The following is a 20,221-nucleotide window of genomic DNA, read 5'->3' as shown; positions in this document are numbered from 1 at the left end:
TCTGGCGGGAAAGGGTATAGTGCCAATAATTTATTAGAAATCAGCAGTTTTTTATCGGGGGAAACCCACGCTTTATCACACACCTCATTTAATTCATCTGACTCAGGAAAAACCACTGGTAGTTTTTTCACACCCCACATAATACCCTTTTTTGTGGTACTTGTAGTGTCAGAAATGTTCAATGCCTCCTTCATTGCCGTGATCATGTAATGTGGACATTACGTTTGTCTCGTCACCGTCGACACTGGATTCAGTATCCGTGTCAGGGTCTGTGTCGACCATCTGAGGTAACGGGCGTTTTAGCGCCCCTGACGGTGTCTGAGACGCCTGAACAGGCACTAATTGATTTGTCGGCTGTCTCATGTCGTCAACAGTTTTTTGCAAAGTGCTGACATTGTCACGTAATTCTTTAATTACCACCATCCAGTCAGGTGTCGACTCCCTAGGGGGTGACATCACTAACACAGGCAATTGCTCTGCTTCCACATCATTTTCCTCCTCATACATGTCGACACAATCGTACCGACACCCAGCACACACACAGGGAATGCTCTGATAGAGGACAGGACCCAACTAGCCCTTTGGGGAGACAGAGGGAGAGTTTGCCAGCACACACCAGAGCGCTATATATATACAGGGATAACCTTATATAAGTGTTACTCCCTGTTATAGCTGCTGTATTTATATATTAGCTGCCAATAGTGCCCCCCTCTCTGTTTTACCCTGTTTCTGTAGTGCAGGACTGCAGGGGAGAGTCAGGGAGCCGTCCTTCCAGCGGAGCTGTGAAAGAAAATGGCGCTTGTGTGCTGAGGAGAAAGGCTCCGCCCCCTTCACGGCGGCCTTTTCTCCCGCTTTTTTCAGGAAACTGGCAGGGGATAAATGCATCCATATAGCCCAGGAGCTATATGTGATGCATTTTTTTTAGCCATATAAGGTTTTTATATCGTTTTTATTGCGTCTCAGGGCGCTCCCCCCCAGCGCCCTGCACCCTCAGTGACCGGAGTGTGAAGTGTGCTGAGAGCAATGGCGCACAGCTGCAGTGCTGTGCGCTACCTTATTTGAAGACAGGAACGTCTTCTGCCGCCGCTTTCTCCGGACCTCTTCGCTCTTCTGGCTCTGTAAGGGGGCCGGCGGCGCGGCTCCGGGACCCATCCAGGCTGAACCTGTGATCGTCCCTCTGGAGCTAATGTCCAGTAGCCAAGAAGCCCAATCCACTCTGCAGTCAGGTGAGTTCGCTTCTTCTCCCCTTAGTCCCACGATGCAGTGAGCCTGTTGCCAGCAGGACTCACTGAAAATAAAAAACCTATTTAAACTTTTACTTCTAAGCAGCTCAAGAGAGCCACCTAGCTTGCACCCTTCTCGTTCGGGCACAAAAATCTAACTGAGGCTTGGAGGAGGGTCATAGGGGGAGGAGCCAGTGCACACCAGCTAGTCTAAAGCTTTTACTTTTTGTGCCCAGTCTCCTGCGGAGCCGCTATTCCCCATGGTCCTTACGGAGTTCCCAGCATCCACTAGGACGTCAGAGAAATGACACTACCCCCTCCCAAACACAAATTTATATGACACTACCCCCCCTCCCTTGCACACATTAATATGACACTACCCCCCTCCCTAGCATGCATTAATATCACACTACCCCGCTTCCCAGCACACATTATTATGACACCCCCTCCCCAGCACACATTATTATGACACCCCCTCCCCAGCACACATTATTATGATACCCCCCCTTCCCAGCACACATCAATATGACACCTCCTTTCCCAGCATGCATTAATATGACACTACCCCCCCAGCACGCATTATTAAAACACCCCCCCACTCCCCAGCACACATTATTATGACACCCCCCCCCTCCCCAGCACACATTATTATGACACCCCCTTTCCCCAGCACACATTATTATGACACCCCCCTCCCCAGCACACATTATTATGACACCCCCTTTCCCCAGCACACATTATTATGACACCCCCTTTCCCCAGCACACATTATTATGACACCCCCTTTCCCCAGCACACATTATTATGACACCCCCCTCCCCAGCACACATTATTATGACACCACCTTTCCCCAGCACACATTATTATGACCCCCCTTTCCCCAGCACACATTATTATGACCCCCCTCCCCAGCACACATTATTATGACACCCCCTTTCCCCAGCACACATTATTATGACACCCCCCTCCCCAGCACACATTATTATGACACCCCCCTTCCCAGCACACATTATTATGACACCCCCTTTCCCCAGCACACATTATTATGACACCCCCCTCCCCAGCACACATTATTATGACACCCCCTTTCCCCAGCACACATTATTATGACACCCCCTTTCCCCAGCACACATTATTATGACCCCCCTCCCCAGCACACATTATTATGACACCCCCTTTCCCCAGCACACATTATTATGACACCCCCCTCCCCAGCACACATTATTATGACACCCCCTTTCCCCAGCACACATTATTATGACACCCCCTTTCCCCAGCACACATTATTATGACACCCCCTTTCCCCAGCACACATTATTATGACACCCCCCTCCCCAGCACACATTATTATGACACCACCTTTCCCCAGCACACATTATTATGACCCCCCCTTTCCCCAGCACACATTATTATGACCCCCCTCCCCAGCACACATTATTATGACACCCCCTTTCCCCAGCACACATTATTATGACACCCCCCTCCCCAGCACACATTATTATGACACCCCCCTCCCCAGCACACATTATTATGACACCCCCTTTCCCCAGCACACATTATTATGACACCCCCCTCCCCAGCACACATTATTATGACACCCCCCTCCCCAGCACACATTATTATGACCCCCCTCCCCAGCACACATTATTATGACCCCCCTCCCCTCAGCACACAATATGACACCCCTCCCCCAGCACACATTATAACACCCCTTCCCCCAGCACACATTATTATGACACCCCCCTCCCCCCAACACACATTAATGTGATAGTTTCTCTCCTCCCCCCTCTCCCCTTAATTATATGAGGCAGCACTACAGTACCTGAGCCTCTGCAGAGTCTTCCTCCCTCTGTGTGGCTGGCTGCTCCTCTTCCTGTCGCTGCTGGCTCCTCCAGTCAGTGCACAGTCAGGTGTACATCACATGACTTCCTGTCTGTGCATTGCTGTCCCATACGTGAAGGAGGGGTGAGTGATGCTGAAGATGCTGTGTCTTCAGTGGGGAGGGAGGACTGGAGGGACGACACTGCTGCCTGTTTTGACTAGTGCAGCGGGGAGGAGCGTGGGGGGAGACCATAGTGTGAAGAGCTTCTGCTCATGCTGCCTGTCAGTGTGACAGGCGGAGCTCCGGCAGCAACACTGCACAGTGCATATCAGCAAGGTAGCAGAGCAGGGAGAGCGCCTCCCTGCTTTGCAGACCTTGCGGGGCGGGTAGCGCTGGGACTGATTAGACGTTCACTGCACGGAGCGGAGGATGTAATGTGCGGTCTTTCACCTGACCGCACATCGCTCCTCCTGTAAATGATCGGCGCCTCTCTATGTTTGGGGGGGCGAGCTGCCCCCTTGCCCCCCCCCAGTTCCGACGCCTCTGCCAGATACCACTGTGACTGGAATGATGATGACCTATGCACAGTGACAGAACACTACCACAGCACCCTACAGCAGCAAGATGCAGCACAAGACACTGGACTTTTAGTCACCACAATGCAGCACTGATAATAATGAGCACAGATATTGAGCACTGTTCAGGATAATAGAACTGACACTGGGCAGAGAGAACAGCACTTGACTACTGTACTGTACTACCATATACTGGTCACCACAATGCAACAATGATAATAATGAGCACAGATACACTGCACTGTCCAGGATAATAGAACTGACACTGGGCAGCGAGAACAGCACTTCACTACTGTACTGTACTACCATATACTGGTCAGTGGTCACCACAATGCAACAATGATAATAATGAGCACAGATACACTATACACTGTTCAGGATAATAGAACTGACACTGGGCAGCGAGAACAGCACTGGAGGGGGGGGGTTCGGATCTCGACAAACCGAACCCGCTCATCTCTAATATATATATATATATATATATATATATATATACACACACATACACACATATAGGAACATAGAGACCAGAGGGCGCTGTGACTTTTATTACGATTGTCCCTGAAAAAGTCCATACAAATATTGAATCAAAGTCTGAAGCTGAAATGTAATTCCACAAGGACTTGATTAGAACCCCATCAGGCACTTTTGTTCAATGGAGCTTGAACCACGAATACTGTACTCAGCCAAGTATTGACCTGGAAGATAACCTTTCACCACAGTAGACACCCAAAACACAGCACCAGAGGCCTTTCATTAATAGAATGTCTGAAATGTATTCATGACATTCAACATAAAGTATAAAAATGTGATCTTACATCGTAAAAAAGGTGTTTCCGTAAACCCAAAGCTACACAGGAACAAATGTAATTGGTCACCACCAACCACACTGGGGTGTGAGCTTAGTGGTGGAGGTGCCAGTGCCAACAATATAGGTCCAATCACCCAGTAAACTTATACGTATTCAGTTGGGAGAGACCAACAGAAGAAATAGAATGCTTTTTTCCAAAAAAGCAATCTATTTATTCTGTTGGTCTCTCCCAACTGAATACGTATAAATTTGTTCAGCTTTTTTTGATTGCAGGAGCACCTCCAGCTTTGTGAATCATTTGAAATCCAAATTTTGGTAAAAATTTATAGCTGGTTTGTTAATGCTATGTGACTAATATCATTTTTTGTCTGGTGCGGGATACAAAAATATTATCCAATCACCCAGTACCCTATGCATTACGTCCTTTGTACAGGTCTTCTTCGGTAAAATCAAAATATACATTTAAAAAGAAGGGTGTGTAATAGTAGACTCCACTGGCCAAAAACGTCATTAGGCAAATTTCTGGGGCATTGAACAAGAATTGCAACTATTAAAAGGTAACTATAGGATGATCCCTGGTGGAAACACTGGTCAAACACGTCCCTTAGAGGATCAGTGGGTACATAAGATCTTTCTGAGGACATATATCAGCTCCTTCATTGGCTGAAGTTGGGATCAACACATTGTTTTGGTTCCCGCTAACAGGGGCTCTATTGTGAGGTGCTGCTCCTGAATCAGGTGAAAAAGTTTTTATATATATATATATACACAGTACATACATACGTACGTACGTACATACATACATACACATTTAGCCATGTTTATCTTTGCTGCAATGTGGCATGCTGCGTGCCACGCCCCGCTGTGACTATTGGCAGATGATAGTCGCTCCAGTAATTCTGTTAAGAATTAATGGAGCGATCGCCAGCTGAAAATAGTCACAGCCTACATGCCATGCAGAATGTGGCAATGTAGCATGCTGCATCGCAGCAACATGAATATGGCTACATCTGTATGGCTACATCTTACAGAAACCCCGCCTGCTGAGTGCAGCCTCAGGAGGTGTAACTGCTACTCTGTTGGACTAGCCATTGCCCCTTCTGGCATCTGCCAAATGGTCAGTTCGGCCCTGTCTCTGATGGACCTGGTGCTGAGGGGTCGCCACCTGCTGCCTGACCTGCATGTGCTGAATCCACGGGATGTGGTGAAGAGTATACACAGCTATAGAGGGAACTCAGGACCTGTGGCTCATCCTCCTATCCCCAGGACTACTGCAACGACTAGAGAACCAACAAGTTTGGGTCAGGGAGCAGAAACGCTGCTGATGCTCCACTCAGCCCCCATGTATAACTCAGAGCAGCAAATACAGGTCAGACAGGACACAATGGAGGTTAGTGGTAGACAATGGAGAAGTGCCCCTTAAGGGTGGAAGCCCGGTGGCAGCCGACTCCATTGTCTCCGGCAAATCTCCCTCTGATTCTATGGGGGAAATGTATCAAACCTTCTAAAGAAGACAGGTGGAGAGTTTCCCATAATAACCAGTCAGCTTACAAAGCAAGGCCTTTATATTTTCTCTGATTCAATTAAATCAGGCATGATACCTAAGGACTGGCATATAGCAGAGGTAATCCCAGTATTTAAAAAGGGAATCAAAACTCATCCTGGCGACTATAGACTGGTTAGCTTGACATTTACAGTGGGGAAAATACTGGAAGGAATACTAAGGGATTGCATACAGAAGTACTTGGATTCCACCAATATTATTAATAGAAATCAGCATGGTTTTGTAAGGGTCAAGTCATGCCAAACAAACTTAATTAGCTTCTATGAGAAAGCGAGCGACAATCTTGACCAGGGAAATGCAGTGGATGTGGTCTATTTAGATTTTGCTAAAGCCTTTGATACAGTGCCTCACATGAGGCCAATTTTCAAATTAAGAGAACTTGGCCTAGGAAACACTATTTGTACTTTGATAAGTAATTGGCTGGATAACAGGAAACAGAGAGTTGTGGTTAATGGAATGTACTCAAGCTGGGCCACTGTATTCAGTGGAATACCTCAAGGGTCAGTGCTTGGGCCATTACCGTTCAATTTATTTATTAATGACCTAGGATCAGATCTTGAAAGCACAGTGTCAATTTTTGCAGACAATACCAAGCTATGTAGGGTAATCAACTCAGATAAGGATTCAGAGTCCCTACAAAATGATTGTAAGTTTGGGCAGCCAAATGGAGAATGAGGTTTAATATAGATAAATATAAAGTCATGCACTTTGGGTCTAAAAATAATCATGCAACCTACAAATTAAATGGGGAGAAGTTAGGGGAGACAGTTTTAGAAAAAGATTTGGGGGTGCTCATTGATAATAGACTTAGTAGCAGTACACAATGTCAAACTGCAGTAACAAAAAGCAAATAAAACATTAGCATGCATAAAACGGGGAATTGAGACAAGGGATGAAAACGTAATCCTGCAGTTATATAAATCACTGGTACGGCATTGAATACTGTGTACAATTCTGGGCACCACATTATAAAAAGGATATCTTAAGGTTTGTACACACGGTGAGATTCTGTCTATGTTCGTTTTTGACTATACGATTTCCCCTGAACTCCCTGGAGGCCAGCTCCACCGATTTTGACTATATTTTCATGAGATTTTGACAATGTGTGCTTGCGATTTTGGCTTATGTGCGATTTTGGCTTTTGTGAGATATTGACTATCTCATTATAATGGTGGGATGACATTACAGGGTTGGGGGGAGTGTCTCTTTCATATAAATACTGTCATCCATTTTATAACAGTGCATTTCTGCTCTGTGGCTGTGCACTGTATGGGAGTATGTTTTTTTTTTTTTTTACAGGTACCCCATGGATTCTACATGGACAAGAAGACCGAGGGGCTGTACGGGACACTAGGTAAGTATGTGTGAGTATGTAAGTAAGTGTGTGTTAATAAACTTTTACTTTCACAGTGTGTGTGATTTGTATTTTTGCAGGTATTTCTTTTGTTATGAACTACAGGTACCATCGGGGCCCTTTAATTTTCCGCATGCTGGTTCTCCAAGTACCAGCATGTGGGGGAGGCTTGCTGGGACTTGTAGCTGCACAACAAAAGACAATATTAATTTTTTACACATTTTTGGTTATCTGCCCTGCACCCTTCACCCAGGGGGGCTGGGGACAGCCTCAGGCTTCATCCCAGGCCCTTGGGTGCCTGAGGGGGGGCCTTTATTTAAGGGGACCCCACTCCCCCAGGGAATCCTGGCCAGGGGTGACTAGTTGAGGTGTGTGATGCTGCGGCCGCAGAGACCTGTTTAAAAGTGTCCTCTGGCTGCGGCATCACCTCCCTGGCTAGTGGAGTCCGGTGCTGGTTTAAAAAATACGGGGGACCCCTACTTCTTTTGTCCCCCGTATTTTTGGAACCAGGACCAGTCCAAGAGCCCAGTGCTAGTTCCTTAAATACGGGGGAACTCCAGTCACCCGTATTTTTGCAACCAGGCCCGGCTCAAAGAGCCTGGGACTGGTTAGGCTTTTGAGGGGGACCTGCACATCATTTTTTTTTTTACTTTTAACACTTTCTTAACATTTTCGCACAGAAGCATGCACTGATCTCATTGATCTGTGCATGATTCTGACTTTTAGTAATAAGACATGACCAAAAAATGTTTTTATTACTAAAATTTGCAAGTTTCCTTTACTAAAAATCCCCAATAATCGCATGCAAAATCCGTTTTATCCTTAAAAATTGCTCCCTATTACATTTGCAATTTTTTATCAAGTTACAAACATGTGGTTTGCTGCATTTTTTAAAGACACTTAAAAAATCGTACCCTATTACATCTAGGCGGTGGATTGGCAAATTGCGATTTACGCCAGCGCCAGATTTTTCAACCAGTTGAAAAATAGGCACTGAATCAGAATCAGCTTTATTGGCCAGGTGTACTCACGTACACTAGGAATTGTTTGTGGTACAATGCATCGCCAAGCAGCAACATGAAGGGGGAATACATAGCATAAGAAGGGGGAAAAACATAGCATACATTACAAACATTACACATATGAGTTCCTACTGCACATTGCAACTGTACAATAGACTCAACATATTATACATATTATACATGTAAGACTAAAAACGAAGGCTGCTTGGCAGAGCAGCACCGAGGCAGCCATCCGTAGCGCCATGGCTCGTTGGTAAAACTGCTGGGAGCAAGACGGGGCAGAAATGGCCTTCCTCGCCATCCACCAGGGTCTTTCAGGGCGTGGCTGTGGAGTTGCCTTCACCACCGGTACCATCACTGGCTCAACCACTTCTGCCCCTTGGCCTGTAGAAGGCTCCTCCTCCAGCTCCGGGGTAAGGTCCTGCAATATAAGTAGAGATGTGCACTTGAAATTTTTCGGGTTTTGTGTTTTGGTTTTGGGTTCGGTTCCGCGGCCGTGTTTTGGGTTCGACCGCGTTTTGGCAAAACCTCACAGAATTTTTTTTGTCGGATTCGGGTGTGTTTTGGATTCGGGTGTTTTTTTCAAAAAACACTAAAAAACAGCTTAAATCATAGAATTTGGGGGTCATTTTGATCCCAAAGTATTATTAACCTCAAAAACCATAATTTCCACTCATTTTCAGTCTATTCTGAATACCTCACACCTCACAATATTATTTTTAGTCCTAAAATTTGCACCGAGGTCGCTGGATGACTAAGCTAAGCGACCCTAGTGGCCGACACAAACACCTGGCCCATCTAGGAGTGGCACTGCAGTGTCACGCAGGATGTCCCTTCCAAAAAACCCTCCCCAAACAGCACATGACGCAAAGAAAAAAAGAGGCGCAATGAGGTAGCTGTGTGAGTAAGATAAGCGACCCTAGTGGCCGACACAAACACCGGGCCCATCTAGGAGTGGCACTGAAGTGTCACGCAGGATGTCCCTTCCAAAAAACCCTCCCCAAACAGCACATGACGCAAAGAAAAAAAGAGGCGCAATGAGGAAGCTGTGTGAGTAAGATAAGCGACCCTAGTGGCCGACACAAACACCGGGCCCATCTAGGAGTGGCACTGCAGTGTCACGCAGGATGTCCCTTCCAAAAAACCCTCCCCAAACAGCACATGACGCAAAGAAAAAAAGAGGCGCAATGAGGTAGCTGTGTGAGTAAGATAAGCGACCCTAGTGGCCGACACAAACACCTGGCCCATCTAGGAGTGGCACTGCAGTGTCACGCAGGATGTCCCTTCCAAAAAACCCTCCCCAAACAGCACATGACGCAAAGAAAAAAAGAGGCGCAATGAGGTAGCTGTGTGAGTAAGATAAGCGACCCTAGTGGCCGACACAAACACCGGGCCCATCTAGGAGTGGCACTGCAGTGTCACCCAGGATGTCCCTTCCAAAAAACCCTCCCCAAACAGCACATGACGCAAAGAAAAAAAGAGGCGCAATGAGGTAGCTGTGTGAGTAAGATAAGCGACCCTAGTGGCCGACACAAACACCGGGCCCATCTAGGAGTGGCACTGCAGTGTCACGCAGGATGTCCCTTCCAAAAAACCCTCCCCAAACAGCACATGACGCAAAGAAAAAAAGAGGCGCAATGAGGTAGCTGTGTGAGTAAGATAAGCGACCCTAGTGGCCGACACAAACACCGGGCCCATCTAGGAGTGGCACTGCAGTGTCACGCAGGATGTCCCTTCCAAAAAACCCTCCCCAAACAGCACATGACGCAAAGAAAAAAAGAGGCGCAATGAGGTAGCTGTGTGAGTAAGATAAGCGACCCTAGTGGCCGACACAAACACCGGGCCCATCTAGGAGTGTCACTGCAGTGTCACGCTGGATGGCCCTTCCAAAAAACACTCCCCAAACAGCACATGACGCAAATAAAAATGAAAGAAAAAAGAGGTGCAAGATGGAATTGTCCTTGGGCCCTCCCACCCACCCTTATGTTGTATAAACAGGACATGCACACTTTAACCAACCCATCATTTCAGTGACAGGGTCTGCCACACGACTGTGACTGAAATGATGGGTTGGTTTGGACCCCCACCTAAAAAGAAGCAATTAATCTCTCCTTGCACAAACTGGCTCTACAGAGGCAAGATGTCCACCTCATCATCATCCTCCGATATATCACCGTGTACATCCCCCTCCTCACAGATTATCAATTCGTCCCCACTGGAATCCACCATCTCAGCTCCCTGTGTACTTTGTGGAGGCAATTGCTGCTGGTCAATGTCTCCACGGAGGAATTGATTATCATTCATTTTAATGAACATCATCTTCTCCACATTTTCTGGATGTAACCTCGTACGCCGATTGCTGACAAGGTGAGCGGCTGCACTAAACACTCTTTCGGAGTACACACTGGAGGGAGGGAAACTTAGGTAGAATAAAGCCAGTTTGTGCAAGGGCCTCCAAATTGCCTCTTTTTCCTGCCAGTATACGTACGGACTGTCTGACGTGCCTACTTGGCCCCAAACATCACATGATGCAAAGATAAATAAAAAAAAAGAGGTGCAAGATGGAATTGTCCTTGGGCCTTCACACCCACCCTTATGTTGTGTATAAACAGGACACGCACACTTTAACAAACCCATCATTTCAGCGACAGGGTCTGTCACACGACTGTGGCTGAAATGACTGGTTGGTTTGGGCCCCCACCAAAAAAGAAGCAATCAATCTCTCCTCAAACTGGCTCTACAGAGGCAAGATGTCCACCTCCTCCTCATCGTCTGATTCCTCACCCCTTTCACTGTGTACATCCCCCTCCTCACAGAGTATTAATTCGTCCCCACTGGAATCCACCATCACAGGTCCCTGTATACTTTCTGGAGGCAATTGCTGGTAAATGTCTCCACGGAGGAATTCATTATAATTCATTTTGATGAACATCATCTTCTCCAGATTTTCTGGAAGTGACCTCGTACGCCGATCGCTGACAAGGTGACCGGCTGCACTAAACACTCTTTCGGAGTACACACTTGTGGGAGGGCAACTTAGGTAGAATAAAGCCAGTTTGTGCAAGGGCCTCCAAATTGCCTCTTTTTCCTGCCAGTATAAGTACGGACTGTCTGACGTGCCTACTTGGATGCGATCACTCATATAATCCTCCACCATTCTTTCAATGGTGAGAGAATCATATGCAGTGACAGTAGACGACATGTCCGTAATCGTTGTCAGGTCCTTCAGTCCGGACCAGATGTCAGCATCAGCAGTCGCTCCAGACTGCCCTGCATCACCGCCAGCGGGTGGGCTCGGAATTCTGAGCCTTTTCCTCGCACCCTTAGTTGCGGGAGAATGTGAAGGAGGAGATGTTGACAGGTCGCGTTCCGCTTGACTTGACAATTTTCTCACCAGCAGGTCTTTGAACCCCAGCAGACTTGTGTCTGCCGGAAAGAGAGATCCAAGGTAGGCTTTAAATCTAGGATCGAGCATGGTGGCCAAAATGTAGTGCTCTGATTTCAACAGATTGACCACCCGTGAATCCTTGTTAAGCGAATTAAGGGCTCCATCCACAAGTCCCACATGCCTAGCAGAATCGCTCTGTGTTAGCTCCTCCTTCAATGTCTCCAGCTTCTTCTGCAAAAGCCTGATGAGGGGAATGACCTGACTCAGGCTGGCAGTGTCTGAACTGACTTCACGTGTGGCAAGTTCAAAGGGCATCAGAACCTTGCACAATGTTGAAATCATTCTCCACTGCGCTTGAGACAGGTGCATTCGACCTCCTATATCGTGCTGAATTGTATAGGCTTGAATGGCCTTTTGCTGCTCCTCCAACCTCTGAAGCATATAGAGGGTTGAATTCCACCTCGTTACCACTTCTTGCTTCAGATGATGGCAGGGCAGGTTCAGTTGTTTTTGGTGGTGCTCCAGTCTTCTGTACGTGGTGCCTGTACGCCGAAAGTGTCCCGCAATTCTTCTGGCCACCGACAGCATCTCTTGCACACCCCTGTCATTTTTTAAAAAATTCTGCACCACCAAATTCAAGGTATGTGCAAAACATGGGACGTGCTGGAATTTGCCCATATTTAATGCACACACAATATTGCTGGCGTTGTCCGATGCCACAAATCCACAGGAGAGTCCAATTGGGGTAAGCCATTCCGCGATGATCTTCCTCAGTTGCCGTAAGAGGTTTTCAGCTGTGCGTATTCTGGAAAGCGGTGATACAAAGCGTAGCCTGCCTAGGAAAGAGTTGGCGTTTGCGAGATGCTGCTACTGGTGCCGCCGCTGCTGTTCTTGCGGCGGGAGTCCATACATCTACCCAGTGGGCTGTCACAGTCATATAGTCCTGACCCTGCCCTGCTCCACTTGTCCACATGTCCGTGGTTAAGTGGATATTGGGTACAACTGCATTTTTTAGGACACTGGTGAGTCTTTTTCTGACGTCCGTGTACATTCTCGGTATCGCCTGCCTAGAGAAGTGGAACCTAGATGGTATTTGGTAACGGGGGCACACTGCCTCAATAAATTGTCTAGTTCCCTGTGAACTAACGGCGGATACCGGACGCACGTCTAACACCAACATAGTTGTCAAGGCCTCAGTTATCCGCTTTGCAGCAGGATGACTGCTGTGATATTTCATCTTCCTCGCAAAGGACTGTTGGACAGTCAATTGCTTACTGGAAGTAGTACAAGTGGGCTTACGACTTCCCCTCTGGGATGACGATCGACTCCCAGCAGCAACAACAGCAGCGCCAGCAGCAGTAGGCATTACACTCAAGGATGCATCGGAGGAATCCCAGGCAGGAGAGGACTCGTCAGAATTGCCAGTGACATGGCCTGCAGGACTATTGGCATTCCTGGGTAAGGAGGAAATTGACACTGAGGGAGTTGGTGGGGTGGTTTGCGTGAGCTTGGTTACAAGAGGAAGGGATTTACTGGTCAGTGGACTGCTTCCGCTGTCACCCAAAGTTTTTGAACTTGTCACTGACTTATTATGAATGCGCTGCAGGTGACGTATAAGGGAGGATGTTCCGAGGTGGTTAACGTCCTTACCCCTACTTATTACAGCTTGACAAAGGCAACACACGGCTTGACAAATGTTGTCCGCATTTCTGTTGAAATACTTCCACACCGAAGAGCTGATTTTTTTGGTATTTTCACCAGGCATGTCAACGGCCCTATTCCTCCCACGGACAACAGGTGTCTTCCCGGGTGCCTGACTTAAACAAACCACCTCACCATCAGAATCCACCTGGTCAATTTCCTCCCCAGCGCCAGCAACACCCATATCCTCCTCATCCTGGTGTACTTCAACACTGACATCTTCAATCTGACTATCAGGAACTGGACTGCGGGTGCTCCTTCCAGCACTTGCAGGGGGCGTGCAAATGGTGGAAGGCGCATGCTCTTCACGTCCAGTGTTGGGAAGGTCAGGCATCGCAACCGACACAATTGGACTCTCCTTGTGGATTTGGGTTTTCGAAGAACGCACAGTTCTTTGCGGTGCTTTTGCCAGCTTGAGTCTTTTCATTTTTCTAGCGAGAGGCTGAGTGCTTCCATCCTCATGTGAAGCTGAACCACTAGCCATGAACATAGGCCAGGGCCTCAGCCGTTCCTTGCCACTCCGTGTGGTAAATGGCATATTGGCAAGTTTACGCTTCTCCTCCGACAATTTTATTTTAGGTTTTGGAGTCCTTTTTTTACTGATATTTGGTGTTTTGGATTTTACATGCTCTGTACTATGACATTGGGCATCGGCCTTGGCAGACGACGTTGCTGGCATTTCATCGTCTCGGCCATGACTAGTGGCAGCAGCTTCAGCACGAGGTGGAAGTGGATCTTGATCTTTCCCTAATTTTGGAACCTCAACATTTTTGTTCTCCATATTTTAATAGGCACAACTAAAAGGCACCTCAGGTAAACAATGGAGATGGATGGATACTAGTATACTTATGGATGGACTGCCGAGTGCCGACACAGAGGTAGCTACAGCCGTGGACTACCGTACTGTGTCTGCTGCTAATATAGACTGGATGATAATGAGATGAAATCAATATATATGTATATATAATATCACTAGTACTGCAGCCGGACAGGTATATATATTTATTATGTAATGACTGATGACGGACCTGCTGGACACTGTCAGCTCAGCAGCACCGCAGACTGCTACAGTAAGCTACTATAGTAGTATGTATAAAGAAGAAAGAAAAAAACAACAACCACGTGTAGGTGGTATACAATTATGGATGGACTGCCGAGTGCCGACACAGAGGTAGCTACAGCCGTGGACTAACGTACTGTGTCTGCTGATAATATAGACTGGATGATAATGAGATGAAATCAATATATATGTATATATAATATCACTAGTACTGCAGCCGGACAGGTATATATATTATATATTTATTATGTAATGACTGATGACGGACCTGCTGGACACTGTCAGCTCAGCAGCACCGCAGACTGCTACAGTAAGCTACTATAGTAGTATGTATAAAGAAGAAAGAAAAAAAAAAACAACCACGGGTAGGTGGTATACAATTATGGATGGACTGCCGAGTGCCGACACAGAGGTAGCTACAGCCGTGGACTAACGTACTGTGTCTGCTGATAATATAGACTGGATGATAATGAGATGAAATCAATATATATGTATATATAATATCACTAGTACTGCAGCCGGACAGGTATATATATTATATATTTATTATGTAATGACTGATGACGGACCTGCTGGACACTGTCAGCTCAGCAGCACCGCAGACTGCTACAGTAAGCTACTATAGTAGTATGTATAAAGAAGAAAGAAAAAAAAAACAACCACGGGTAGGTGGTATACAATTATGGATGGACTGCCGAGTGCCGACACAGAGGTAGCTACAGCCGTGGACTAACGTACTGTGTCTGCTGATAATATAGACTGGATGATAATGAGATGAAATCAATATATATGTATATATAATATCACTAGTACTGCAGCCGGACAGGTATATATATTTATTATGTAATGACTGATGACGGACCTGCTGGACACTGTCAGCTCAGCAGCACCGCAGACTGCTACAGTAAGCTACTATAGTAGTATGTATAAAGAAGAAAGAAAAAGAAAACAACCACGGGTAGGTGGTATACAATTATGGATGGACTGCCGAGTGCCGACACAGAGGTAGCTACAGCCGTGGACTAACGTACTGTGTCTGCTGATAATATAGATTGGATGATAATGAGATGAAATCAATATATATGTATATATAATATCACTAGTACTGCAGCCGGACAGGTATATATATTATATATTTATTATGTAATGACTGATGACGGACCTGCTGGACACTGTCAGCTCAGCAGCACCGCAGACTGCTACAGTAAGCTACTATAGTAGTATGTATAAAGAAGAAAGAAAAAAAAAACAACCACGGGTAGGTGGTATACAATTATGGATGGACTGCCGAGTGCCGACACAGAGGTAGCTACAGCCGTGGACTAACGTACTGTGTCTGCTGATAATATAGACTGGATGATAATGAGATGAAATCAATATATATGTATATATAATATCACTAGTACTGCAGCCGGACAGGTATATATATTATATATTTATTATGTAATGACTGATGACGGACCTGCTGGACACTGTCAGCTCAGCAGCACCGCAGACTGCTACAGTAAGCTACTATAGTAGTATGTATAAAGAAAAAAAAAAAAAAAAAACACGGGTAGGTGCTAGGTGGTATACAATATTATATATATATTATATACAATTATATATATATATAATATATATTAAACTCATAAACTGGTGGTGATTATTAAACTGGTGGTCAGGTCACTGGTCACACTATCAGCAACTTGCAAGTAGTACTCCTGAGTCCTAAGCAGACAATCCCAATATATATTATACTGGTGGTCAGTGTGGTCACAAACAATGGCAGTGTGGCTGGCACTCTAGCAGCAAAAGTGTGCACTGTACGTTATATGTACTCCTGAGTCCTGAGTCCTGCTCTCAGACTCTAACTGCTCCCCACTGTCAGTGTCTCCCCCACAAGTCAGATAATACAGTCACACTATCTCTCTCTATCACTTCAGCAAGTACTAGTAGTAGTAGTACTCCTCCTAATGCTCCCCAAATTACTACTGTGTCTCTCTCTGTCTCACTCTCTTCTCGAATCTCTATAAACGTAGAGGACGCCAGCCACGTCCTCTCCCTATGAATCTCAATGCATGTGTGAAAAATGGCGGCGACGCGCGGCTCCTTATATAGAATCCGAGTCTCGCGAGAATCCGACAGCGTGATGATGACGTTCGGGCGCGCTCGGGTTAACCGAGCAAGGCGGGAAGATCCGAGTCGCTCGGACTCGTGTAAAAAAACATGAAGTTCGGGCGGGTTCGGATTCCGAGGAACCGAACCCGCTCATCTCTAAATATAAGAAAAACAAAAATTAGCTCCATGTTAAAATTTGTGGGTGGAATACTGTACAATACAAATGTGTGTGTACTTACCAGATCCAGACTCTCCTGGGCCTCCTCTTCCACAACAACTGGAGACTCTGGATTCAGACTTTCCCATGGCGTTACCCACGGGTCTTGCTCCAAAATGAACTTTAATTGGTCATAGTAGCACAGAGTTGGCTTATAGATCTCATCTGTCCCGACTCCAGATCGCTATGATTCCTGCACCTTCTTGTGTTCCTTTACAAAGACTGTTTGGGAATTTGCTATTTTCTTCTTCACCCAAGGCACATCGGCAATAGAGTTTCTACCTCTACTGTACTGGATGAGCAGCTGATATGCCCAATTCCTCTTTGTTCTGTTAACCTACAAAATACAACTGTCACATACAAAGCGCCTAAAAATACTTTTAAATAATAATGAACAACATTATCACCTGAAAATACTATGCAGCAACCCAAATAATACTATTAAATATAAAAAACAATCACATTAAAACACTACGCAGCACCCCAAAAATGCATCCCTTAATGTGCCCGTCCCCTCCCCGTCCCCACAAACATTGGTGATGTACAGCGGCCATGTGGGCACATGCAGCACTCCTCTGCCCCCCAAAAAACATTAGTGCATGACTCATTACGTCACACCCCCCAAAAAAATAAACAAAAAACAATAAAAAACATCATTAGTGCATGACACATTACGCTGCACCGCACCATAGGGCATTCCCTCACAGAATGCCCCCCCCCCCCCCCCCCCGTCCCCATGTGCCTCCCAAACATTGGTGGTGTACTGTGTCCCCTCTCTATGCAGCCCACCATGTGCCTCCCAGTGGTGCAAGTAGAAAAAATGTCTTCGTGGTACTGTGTGTGCGCACCAAAGGTGCGCAGGCAAAAAAATAGGTGTGGCCAAATGCCATATTGGGTGCAGCCAATTAAAATAGAATACACATATGGGGGGGCTAGATATAGATATGACCCCAATAATGGCAGATACACACATTCTCCCAATCTCCCACACTGCCAGATATACAAATGCCCCACAGTCCCAGGAACATGTTGTGGCCCCCCCCCCCCTCCATCGTCGTTTATGAGATTTAAAAAATATTTTTTGCAGGCAGATGCTGCTGTCATTACGGAGTACTTTACCATCGCAGTCAGGATCACCTCTTTGTGGCATAACTTGTTTATATATTGAAACTGGAATGGATCATAATACAAACTGATAGTCAAAACAGTATATCTGCGCATGAGCTGCCATCATGCATGCTCCATCTCTCTCCTTCATGGAACCTTCAGAATACAGGAACAAACAAAGTGTAAGACATACATCATAGACTGTAAAACACATAACATATATACGAAAGCTCCACCTGCTGTCCCTCCTGTGTAACACATCAAGTCTGAATCTATTGAATGCTGTTTCTCAACAGATGCATGGCCCGCACCAGCATGAGGCTCCATCCCCCGTGCATCCAGTGTTGAAGTGTAGCCAACCTCCGACTCCAGCTTTCTGCTCTGGGCTGGAGCCGGGCTAACTATGCATTGCAGTGGCTGGATGTACCGGGGGGAGGGGAGAGGTCAGGCTGCAAATATGTCACAGATGGCCATCCACAGCCACATGATGTGCATTGCTGGCTGCGGACGGGAGGCACTTGTACCCGGCGGCTTTGTGTTGCGGCCGACCAGCTCCGCCTCCCTTTTCTCCCCTCTTCCTCAGCAGTGTCACGTCAGGCCAGGCTGCCGGGGGAGCTAATGCTGGCACAGGAGATTTTATTAGAAGGTAATGTTATTTTCTCTATCGTCCTAGTGGATGCTGGGGTTCCTGAAAGGACCATGGGGAATAGCGGCTCCGCAGGAGACAGGGCACAAAAGTAAAGCTTTCCGATCAGGTGGTGTGCACTGGCTCCTCCCCCTATGACCCTCCTCCAAGCCAGTTAGATTTTTGTGCCCGGCCGAGAAGGGTGCAATCTAGGTGGCTCTCCTAAAGAGCTGCTTAGAGAAAGTTTAGCTTAGGTTTTTTATTTTACAGTGAGTCCTGCTGGCAACAGGATCACTGCAACGAGGGACTTAGGGGAGAAGAAGTGAACTCACCTGCGTGCAGGATGGATTGGCTTCTTGGCTACTGGACATCAGCTCCAGAGGGACGATCACAGGTACAGCCTGGATGGTCACCGGAGCCTCGCCGCCGGCCCCCTTGCAGATGCTGAAACATGAAGAGGTCCAGAATCGGCGGCAGAAGACTCCTCAGTCTTCTAAAGGTAGCGCACAGCACTGCAGCTGTGCACCATTTTCCTCTCAGCACACTTCACACGGCAGTCACTGAGGGTGCAGGGCGCTGGGAGGGGAGCGCCCTGGGAGGCAAATGAAAACCTATTTGGCTAAAAAATACCTCACATATAGCCTCCGGGGGCTATATGGAGATATTTAACCCCTGCCAGAATACACTAATAAGCGGGAGACGAGCCCGCCGGAAAAGGGGCGGGGCCTATCTCCTCAGCACACAGCGCCATTTTCCTTACACAGCTCCGCTGGTCAGGACGGCTCCCAGGTCTCTCCCCTGCACTGCACTACAGAAACAGGGTAAAACAAGAGAGGGGGGGCAAAATAGTGGCAAAAATTATATTATAAAAGCAGCTATACAGGGAGCACTTATTATAAGGCTATCCCTGTCATATATAGCGCTTTTGGTGTGTGCTGGCAAACTCTCCCTCTGTCTCCCCAAAGGGCTAGTGGGGTCCTGTCTTCGTTAAGAGCATTCCCTGTGTGTCTGCTGTGTGTCGGTACGTGTGTGTCGACATGTATGAGGACGATATTGGTGTGGAGGCGGAGCAATTGCCAAATATGGGGATGTCACCTCCTAGGGGGTCGACACCAGAATGGATGCCTTTATTTATGGAATTACGGGATAGTGTCAACACGCTAAAGCAGTCGTTTGACGACATGAGACGGCCGGACAATCAGTTAGTGCCTGTCCAGGCGCCTCAAACACCGTCAGGGGCTGTAAAACGCCCTTTGCCTCAGTCGGTCGACACAGACCCAGACACAGGCACTGATTCCAGTGGCGACGGTGACGAATCAACCGTATTTTCCAGTAGGGCCACACGTTATATGATTTTGGCAATGAAGGAGGCGTTACATTTAGCTGATACTACAGGTACCACTAAACAGGGTATTATGTGGGGTGTGAAAAAACTACCTATAGTTTTTCCTGAATCAGAAGAACTAAATGATGTATGTGATGAAGCGTGGGTTGCCCCCGATAAAAAGATGCTAATTTCAAAGAAGTTATTAGCTTTATACCCTTTCCCGTCAGAGGTTAGGGCGCGCTGGGAAACACCTCCTAGGGTGGATAAGGCGCTCACACGCTTATCTAAACAAGTGGCGTTACCCTCTCCTGAGACGGCCGCACTT

At 46.9% G+C, this 20,221-nt stretch overlaps 1 protein-coding gene and 1 long non-coding RNA gene across 2 annotated transcripts in view; one reads left to right on the top strand and one right to left on the bottom strand.

Moving 5' to 3' along the window:
• Nucleotides 1-20,221, top strand: part of LOC135026570 (uncharacterized protein C3orf38 homolog) — a 104,882-nt gene that overhangs the window by 30,104 nt on the left and 54,557 nt on the right. The gene's annotated exons all lie outside the window — the stretch shown is intronic.
• The window catches only part of LOC135050121 (uncharacterized), a 38,677-nt gene continuing 26,551 nt past the window's right edge, over nucleotides 8,096-20,221 (bottom strand). The window contains exons 2-4 of the long non-coding RNA XR_010241543.1: nucleotides 17,957-18,100; nucleotides 16,860-17,174; nucleotides 8,096-8,792 (exon numbers count right to left, since the gene is read on the bottom strand). This is a non-coding gene — a long non-coding RNA (uncharacterized LOC135050121). The remainder of the gene's footprint in view (nucleotides 8,793-16,859; nucleotides 17,175-17,956; nucleotides 18,101-20,221) is intronic.

This window comes from Pseudophryne corroboree, chromosome 2 (assembly GCF_028390025.1).
Source record: "Pseudophryne corroboree isolate aPseCor3 chromosome 2, aPseCor3.hap2, whole genome shotgun sequence".
NCBI lineage: Eukaryota > Metazoa > Chordata > Amphibia > Anura > Myobatrachidae > Pseudophryne > Pseudophryne corroboree.
Note: the sequence above shows the minus strand (reverse complement) of the source record. Positions and strands in the feature narration are given on the sequence as shown.